Source organism: Natator depressus, chromosome 21, assembly GCF_965152275.1.
Source record: "Natator depressus isolate rNatDep1 chromosome 21, rNatDep2.hap1, whole genome shotgun sequence".
NCBI lineage: Eukaryota > Metazoa > Chordata > Testudines > Cheloniidae > Natator > Natator depressus.
In genome coordinates, this window is record NC_134254.1 from 130,568 (window position 1) to 139,943 (window position 9,376).

Below are 9,376 nucleotides of genomic sequence, written 5' to 3' on the forward strand. Positions count from 1 at the left end.
ACGCATTGTGTGTGTGTCAGTGTCACGTGTTGTGTGATTTTTGTGTCATGTTGTGTGTCGTGTGACATGTGTGTCGTGTTGTGTGTTTCCTTGAGTGTTGTGTGTCGGTGTCACCCGATGTGTGATTTTTGTGTCGTGTTGTGTGCCAATTTGTGTGTCGTGTGACGTGTGTGTCGTGTTGTGTGTTTCCTTGAGTGTTGTGTGTCGGTGTCACCTGATGTGTGTGTGTGTGTGAGAGACGTGTTTATGTGTGATGTGTTGTGTGTCATGTTCTCTATGTGTGAGACGTGTTGTGTGTCGTGTTGCGTGTTGCCTTAAGTGTTGTGTTGAGTGTGTGTGTGAAGTGTTCCGTTTTGTGTGTCGTGTTGTGTATGTGTTGTGTTGTGTTCCATTTTGTGTGTCGTGTTATGAGTTTATGTGTTATGAGTTTGTCAGTGTCGTGTGTTGTGTGTGATGTTTTCTGTGTCTGTTGTGTGCCGTTTTGTGTCTCCTGTGACGTGTTGTGCGTGTGTGTGAGGTGTTTGTGTCATTTTGTGTGTATGTTCGGTGTCCTGTGTTGTGTGTGTGATTGTGTGTGTGTCATGGTGTGTTGTGTGTCGTGTGAAATGTTGTGTGCTTGTGTGTCAGTGTCAGATGTTGTGACTTGTGTGTCGTGTTGTGTGCCATTTTGTGTGTCGTGTGAGATGTTGTGTGCTTGTGTGTCAGTGTCGGGTGCTGTTTGTGACTTTTGTGTGTTGTGTGCCATTTTGTGTTTTGTGTGACGTGTTTTGCGTGACGTGACGCGTGACGTGTGCCATTTGCGAAGTGCGACGTGTCGTGTGTGTGTCGGTGTCATATGTGATGCTTTCCATGCCCTGTTGTGTGTGTATTGTGTTGTGTGCCATTTTGTGTGTGGTATGAAGTATTGTGTGTGTGTATCGGTGTCATGTGGTGTGTGAGACGTGTTTTGTGTCATGTTGTGCCGTTGTGTGTTGTGTGTGAGTTTTGTGTCATGTTGTGCCGTTGTGTGTTCTGTGTTGTGTGTCGGTGTCATGTGTTGTGTGTGACCTTTGTGTGTTCTGTTGTGTGCTGTTTTGTATTTCATGCAACATGTTGTTCGTGATGTGCGACTTGCGACGTGTGACGTGCAACGTGCTCTGTGTGCGACGTGTGGTGTGTGTGACATACAACGTGCTGTGCATGACGTGCGACGTGCTCCATGCGCCGTGCATGTGACATGCTCTGTTATGTGTTACATGCAACATGCGACGTCTTGTGCGTGACGTATGACGTGTGACGTGCTAAGTGTGACGCACGACATACGTACGACGTACGACGTGCTGTGTGTGCCATTTGCGGCATGCGACGTCTCATGTGTTGTGTGTGCGTCAGTGTCATGTGTTGTGTGGGTGACATTTTGTGTGTGATGCTTTGTGTTTTGGGTTGTGGGTGTGTTGTGTTGTGTACCATTTCTGTGTCATTTGAGGTGTTGTGTGTCACGTTCTGTGTGTCGGTGCAAAGTGTGACTTGTGCATGACATGCAACGTGCCGTGTGTGTGATGTTTTGTGTGTCACGTTTTGTGTTGTGTACATTTTGTCATGAGTGTTGTGTGCGATTTCTGTGTTGTGTGTGTGACAGGTTGTGCGACATGTTGTACGTGTGCGAAGTGTGACTTGTGCATGACATGCAACCTGTCGTGTGTGTTGGTCGTGTGATGTTTTCTGTGTGATGTTTTGTGTGCCATTTTGTGTGTCTTGTGAGGTGTTGTGTGCAAGTCTCACGTGCGTAGCATGTGCGACGCGTGTCATTTTGTGTTGTCGAGTGTTGTGTTGAGTGTGTGTGTAACGTGTTGTGTGTCATGTTATTTGTGTGTCTCAGTGTTATGTGATTTTTGTGCGTCTTGTGTGCCACTTTGTGTGTCGTGTCACGTGTTGTGTGTTTCCTTGTTTGGTGGGTGTTGTGTGTGTGGGTGCCGTGTGTTGTGTTTGTGTGTCGGTGCTGTATGTTGTGTGTGTAATGTTTTGTGTGTGATACTTTGTGTCGTATTGTGTGTGTGCCATTTTGTGTCGGGTGAGGTACTGTGTGTTTGTGTTGGTGCCGTGTGTTGTGTTGTGTGCCATTTTGTGTTTCATGCGACGTGTTCTTCGTGATGTGCGACGTGTTGTGTGCGTGACGTGCGAGGTGTGACGTGCGACGTCCTGGGTGTGTGATGCACGAGGTGCAACGCGTCGTGTGTGCGAGGTGTGACATGCGACGCGTCGTGTGTGTGACGTGCAAGGTGTGACGTGCAACGCGTCATGTGTGTGACGTGCAACGTGCAAGGTGTTGTGCGTGGCGTGCGACGCGTCATGTGACGTGCAACGTGTGACGTGTTGTGCTTTGTGTTTCATGCGACGTGTTGTGTGTGACGTGCAAGGTGGGATGCGCTGGGTGTGCGACGTGTTGTGTGTGTGATATGCAACGTGTGACGTGTTGTGCCTGACGTGCGAGGTGCGACGCGGGATGTGGTGTGTGCGTGACACATTGGGTGTGTGACATGCAACGTGCGATGTGTTGTGCCTAACGTGCGAAGCGTGACATTTGAGCGATGTGTGCGCGACGCATTGTGTGTTTGACATACGTACAACGTACAGCATGCGACATGGTGTGTGTGTTGTGTGCCATTTTGTGTGTTGTGTGAGTTATGTGTTTGTGTCAGTGTCATGTGTTGTGTGTGATTTTGTGTGTGCCGTTGTGTGCCGTGTGTTGTGTGTCATGTACCTTTTGTGTGAGGTGTTGTGTGTTTGTGTCAGCATCGTGTGTTGTGTGTGACTTTTGCGTGGCATGCTGTGTGGGCGATGCGTTGTGTGTGTGACATGAAACATGCGACATGCGATGTGCTGTGTGTCCCATTTGTGACGTATGACATATTGTGTGTTTGTTGTATGTGTGCAATGTTTGTCTGTGATGTGTTTGTTGCATTGTGTGTGTGTTTTAGTGTCGTCTGTTGTATGTTTAGCGTGTGATGCTTTCTGTCATGTTGTGTGTAGTGTGAGGTGTTGTGTGCGTTTCGGTGTTGTGTGTGATTTTTTGTGTCGTCTTGTGTGGGTGTGGTGTGCCGTTGTATGTTGGGTGAGGTGTTGTGTGTTTGTGTCAGTGTCGTGTGTTGCATGTGACTTGTGTGGTGTGTGCCGTTGTGTTTCGTCCGTATTGTGCATGATGTGCGACACACAACGTGCTGAGTGTGTGAGGTGCAACGTGTTGTGCTTGACGTGCAACGTGACACATCGTGCAACATGCTGTGTGTGCGCAACACATTGTGCGTGTGTGAAATGCAACGTGCGACGTGTCGTTTGTGTGTCGTATGTGGTTTTGTGTCATGTTTTCTGTGTCGCGTTTTGTCTGTGTTGTGTGCCGTTGTGTGTGTCGGGTGAGGTGTCGTGTATTTGTGTCGGTGTCATGTGTTGCATGTGATTTGTGTGTTGTGTGCCGTTGTGTTTCGTGCGACATGCGACACATGACATTCAATATGCTGTGTGCGCGACGTGCAACGTGGTGTGCGCGACGTGCAACATGCGATGTGCAACACGTCATGAGATGTGGTGTGTGCGACCCGTGTGTGTGATATGCAACGTGCGACGTGTTGTGTGTGACATACGATGTGCGTGCAACCTGTGACGTGAGACATGCTCTGTGTCTCATTTGCGATGTGTCGTGTGTGTGTGTTGGTGTCATGTTGTCTGTCATGTTTTGTGTCGCATTTTATCTGTGTTGTGTGCCGTTTTGGTGTCGTGTTGTCTGTATTGTGTTCCGTTTTGTGCGTCGTGTGAGGTGTTGTGTGTTTGTGTATCAGTGTCATGTGTGACTTGTGTGTTGTGTTTGTGCCGTTTTGTGTTTCGTACGATGTGCTGTGTTTGCGAGGGGTTGTGCAACATGCTGTGTGTGCCATTTGCAACGTGCCGTGTGTGTGTGTTGGGGTCGTGTGTTGGGTCTTCTGTGTGACCTTCTGTGTCGTGTCATGTCGTGTGCGTGGTGTGACTTTTGCATGTAATGTGAGGCGTCGTGCGTTGTGTCTTGGGTGACCTTTTGTGTCGTGTGACGTTTTGCGTGTAATGTGAGGCGTTGTGCGTCGGTGTCGTGTCTTGGGTGACCTTTTGTGTCGTGTTGTGTGCATTGTGTTGTGTGACATTTTGCATGTGATGTGAGGTGTTGTGTTTGTGTGTCGGTGTCATGTTGTGTCGTGTTGTGTGAGCGACATGCGAGGTGCTGTGTGTGCCATTTTGCGACGTACGAAGTGTCGTGTGTGTGTCAGTGTCGTGCATGTGATTTTTTGTGTGTGATGCTTTCCCTGTTGTGTTGTGTGTGTGTTGTGTTTCATGCTGTTTTGTGTCATGTGAGGTGTGTGTGTCGATGTCGTGTTTTGTGTGCGACATCCTACATGCGGTGTGCGACATGCGTGCAATGTGCGACGTGTGACGTCCGGCAGGCGATGTGCGACGTGCTGTGTGCGTGACCTGTTGTGAGTGTGACACGCAAAGTGCTGTGTGTTTCCTTGAGTGTCGTGTGTCATGGTGTGTGCGTCGGTGTCGTGTTTCCTTGAGTGTCGTGTGTCATGGTGTGTGCGGTGTGTGTGTGTGATGTGTTTTATGTATGTGAGACGTGTTGTGTGTCGTGCTGTGTTGTCTTGAGTTTTGTGGTGTGTGTATGACGTGTTGTGTGGATGTCGTGTGTGATGTGTGTCGTCCTGTGTGTCTATGTGTCTGTGTCATGTTTTCTGTGTGATTTGTGTCATATGCCTTGTGTGTGTCGTGGTGTGTGAGGTTGTGTGTGTGTGTGTGTGTGTGCGCGCGCACGCGCATCTGGGTGTCATGGGTGATTTTTGTGTCGTGTTCTGGGTCATATGATGTGTTGTGTGTGTGTGACGTGTCGTGTGTGTTTCCTTGAGTGTTGTGTGTCCGTGTCGTGTGACCTTTTGTGTGCCATTTTGTGTGTCATGTGACAGGCTGTGTTGTGTGTGTGATGTGTTGTGTGCGTGTGTGCACGTGCAATGTGTTGTGCGTGTGCAGCATACTATGTACAACCTGCAGTGCAACGTGGTGTGTCATGTTGTATGTGTGTCAATGTCATGTGTGTCGGTGGCTTGTGTTGTGTGTGTGTGACGGTGTAGTTTGTCGCATTGCTTGAAACAGTGACACTCTGTGGCCACTCAGTGTAATGAAGAAACAATTTCCCTAAAGGAGCAAGAGTGACACTAGGTGGCCACTCAGGGTATTGCACAAAGCATTTCCCTCATGGAGCAACACTGACACTGTGTGGCCAATCCAGATATTGCACAAAGCATTTCCTTCGTCGAGGCACAGTGACACCGGGTAGCCAATCCACTAATGCACAAACCGTTTCCTTTATGAAGGGACAGTGAGGATGGGCGCTGAATCCCAGTTATGCACAAAGCATTTCCCTCAGAGCAATGGTAACAAACGGTGACCTGTCAAAGTAATGCACAAAACCTCTCTCTCACAGCACTGCTGTGACATTCGGTGGTCATCTGGAGCAATGCAGGGGGTGTCTGCCTTGGAGCAGGAGTGACACCCGGTGGCCAGTGGGGGTAACGTACAGAGAGCCCTCTGGGGGCAGTGAGCGCAGGGGTTAGGACCCAGGAGACTGAGCTGTAGCAGGTCAGTCTGGAGTGCTGGGCAGAGTCCTGGACCCTCTACATGCCGTGGGTGGTGCTACCTGGTGAGTGCAGACACAGGCCGAGGGCTACTCTCAGACCCCTGCTCACGTCCTCTGCTGAATGTGGCCTGCTTTAGAGAGGACGACGAGACTGGCATGACCAAGGAAGCTCACCCAGTGATACAGAAGGAAAAGACACTTGAGGACTAAGCATCTCTTGTTACAGTCAAGTTGCTCTCCATGAAGTTACTGGACTTCAGGAAGATTCCATAGCACCTGACAATTCCTTGAGAGGGCAATAAAGGATTGCCCCACGTTTATCGTGCCCCAGTTAGATGCAGAGGTCTTTTCTCAGGGGCCCCAACCTGGGAGAGGTTTGACCCCCTGCTGGGATGTCACCTGATTACTGGGATTTCACTGAGCTTGACTGCTCCACTAGCCTGGACTCCCTCTCCGTGTTTTGCTCACTTAGGCTCTCCAGCCTCTGGCAGCACATGCACATAAGTAGGGACGCAGCAGCTGTAGAATCACACGGAGTCTGTAAACAGCTCTCTACAAGAAGACTTTTCTAGAAAATCGCCCAGAACTCAAATGCAGTTCCCCTCTGGAAAGTATACCCAAAATAATACTGTCTTGAGCTGTAGCAAAATCTATACAACGTAAGCTCATAAATTCAATGTGGAGGAAGATATGCACAACTTCTTGACCTCCCCCTCCCCCGTTTAAAGTTGCACAAAGTGGGGTTTAACAATAATAATAAACACAAAATAGATTAACTATAAAAAGGTAGATTTTAAGTGATTATAAGGGACAGCAAACAGAAGAAGTCAGATTACTAAGCAAATACAAATACACACGCATACTAAGCCAAAGATCTTAAAGAGACTGGATTCAAGAAGTAATTTCTCATCCTAAATTTCTTTAGGCAAGTTGAAGAGTTTCTGTAGCTTAGACTTCCAGTTGTTTCTCTTCACAGACTAGACTCCTGTCTTAGTCTGGACTCAGCCCTGGACTTCCTCCTTCTCAGTTCCTTTGTCTCTTCAGGTACTTTCAGCACCCTTTCTACTGCCCTGCATGATTTTCGTCCGCTCCTACTTCTCCATGGCACCCAAGACCTCACTTGTGGGAATGCTCACCTACCCGTGTCCTACAAAGGGAGATGGCACGACGAGAGGAGAGAGAGAGCTAGCTGGCCAACACACGAGAGAAGAGAAAAACATAGGAGGAAGGCAAGCAACTCACCAGCTGGAGTCATCCTCTTCGATGCAACCTTCTGCTGCGGAGGAGACACCATTCCTGGCCAGAGAAATGAGCAGCCCCTGAAAATGAGGAGCTTGTCTCTCTCGTAACCACAGCTGGTCAGGAACCATTTCTTACAAACCCGGCCCCAGTTAACGGGGCGTCCCTACCTGGAGCCAGGCGGGCCGTGAGCAAAGCCTTCACCAACCAGACACTTATCTCACTGACAGTAGCAACTGCTCCACTGACAACTGGATGGCTCCTGGCTTGCATCAACAATGCTCACAAGCTCACTGCTCTCGCTCGCTTTCCATCCGATGAGGGAGTGAATACATTGGCCCCACTCAATGAACAGAGACCGAGTTAACACCGACAGTCACCGCTCCACTCTCACACACACTGCCCTGCATGATTTTTGTCCCCTCCTACTTCTCCATGCCTCCCGAGACATAGCCTGTGGAGATGCACACCTAGAGTGCCTGCCCATGTCCTGTGAAGGAAGACAGCACAAGGAAAGGCAAGGGGGGGAGGGGGGGGAGAGAGAGAGAGAGAGAGAGAGAGTCAGTGTGTGTGCGTACGCGCACGCCAACATACACGAGAGAGAAAGAAAAAAACCATGGTAGGATAGCAAGCAACTCACCACCCGGAGTCATCCTCCTAGATGCAACCTTCTGCTGCGGACGCAACACCGGTCCTGACCAGAGAAATGAGCAGCCTCTGAAAATGGAGACCTTTTCTCCCTTGTAACCACAGCTAGTCAGGAACCTTTTCTTACAAACCCAGCCCTACCTTATGGGGCTTCCCTACCTGGACTCAGGTGAGGGGTGAGCAGAGACCTCACCGAACCAGACTCTTATCTCAATGAGAGTGACGGCTGCTCGGCTCCCAGATGGACAGCTCTTGCCTGGCATCAACAATGATCACAGGCTCGCTGCTCTCACTCACTTTCCATCGCATGAAGGCAGTAGACTCTGAGGCTTGACTTCTTTTTCCTTGGCACGAAACCCAGCGGGCAGGCTAGGGGGGACAACGGGACAAAAAAAATTAGCATCTCCGTCTGCAGTGTTGCATAGTCTCTTCATTTCACATCTCCCGTATCCCACAGCTCCGCCCTCAACCCATCTCCTGTTAGTACTTTACAACTGCAACTAGAAGACGCCCATTGTAACGGCACCCAAAATAGTCACTTTACTCAGGAGACTCTTGTCCCTTCCTCAGCCTTAATCCCAGAGCCTCATACTCAACAAGGAAGCACACGGCCAGTGAAGGAAACAACAGCGAGTATAGATGAGGAATTCAAAGCACTGACCTCCTACTCACAGCCAGTTATGCAGAAGGCAGAAACATGAGGACTGTTTGTGTCTCCTCGGAAGGATGCCCGAGCTGCTCAGGTCCACCTCTGCCACTTTCTCCTCCGGCTAGAGCTCCTGCACAATTCCTCTGCAAGAGCAGCTGCAAAAACCAAGCATGAGCCATCACAACACAAAGCTCTCTTGGTGCTGGAAATATTTCCCTCTGCCCTGCCTCACTCTTCCATCCCATCTATATCGGCCCCACTCGAAGAACAGAGACCGAGTTAACACCGACAGTCACCGCTCCAGTCTCACACGCACTGCCCTGCATGATTTTCGTCCTGCATGATTTTCGTCCCCTCCTACTTCTTCGTGGCTCCCGAGACACAGCCTGTGGGGATGAACACCTAGCGTGCCTGCCAGTGTCTTACGAAGGGAGACAGCACAAAAAAAGGAGAGGAGAGGAGAGGAGTCAGAGAGTTGGCCAACACACTAGAGAAGAGAGAGAGACAGAAAGAAACATGGGAGGAAGGTAAGCAACTCATCACCTGGAGTCATCCTCCTCGATCTAACCTTCTGCTGCAGAGGATACACTGCTCCTGGCCAGAGAAATGAGCAGCCCCTGAAAATGGGGACCTTGTCTCCCTCGTAACCCCAGCTAGTCAGGAACATTTTCTTACAAAGCCAGCCCCAGCTAACGGGACGTCCCTACCAGGAGCAAGGTGGGCTATGAGCAGAGCAATCACCAAAACAGACCCTTATCTCACTGACGATGGTGGCTGTTCCTTTCCCAATTGGACGGCTTTTGCGTGGCATCAACAATGCTCAGTGTCTGGTCGCTCTCGCTCGCTTTCCATCTGATGAGGGGAGTAAATTCTGACGTCTGATTTTTTTCCTTGGCTCTAAACCGAGCACAAGGAGGAAAAACAAATAAGTTACCATCTCAGTGGGCAACGTCACGTAGGCTATTCTTTATGCGTCTGCCACGTGGTATCGCTCTGTCCCGAACCCTCCCCCCCATTACGCCTTTAATACTCCAACTAAAAAGCACCCCTTGCAACCGCACCTGAAATAATCACTCTGCACAGCAAACTCTGGCCCCTCCCAAGCCGTAATCTCACATAGCCCCGTACCCAACGAGGAAGCACACATACTGTGAAGAATACTAGAGTGAGTATAGATGAGGAATTCAAAGCACTGACCGCTTACTCAC

The 9,376-nt window shown here is 49.7% G+C and overlaps 1 long non-coding RNA gene across 2 annotated transcripts; it reads right to left on the minus strand.

Annotated features, from left to right (window-relative positions):
- Nucleotides 1-6,601: 6,601 nt before the first annotated feature.
- Nucleotides 6,602-9,118, minus strand: LOC141975637 (uncharacterized). Of its 2 annotated transcripts, none has more exons than XR_012635963.1 (3): nucleotides 8,192-9,118; nucleotides 7,512-7,888; nucleotides 6,602-7,361 (listed from the first exon to the last, which is right to left on the minus strand). It is a non-coding gene; the product is annotated as an uncharacterized LOC141975637 (long non-coding RNA). The 2 variants fall into 2 exon arrangements; XR_012635961.1 differs by having other exon boundaries at nucleotides 8,181-9,118.
- Nucleotides 9,119-9,376: the final 258 nt, after the last annotated feature.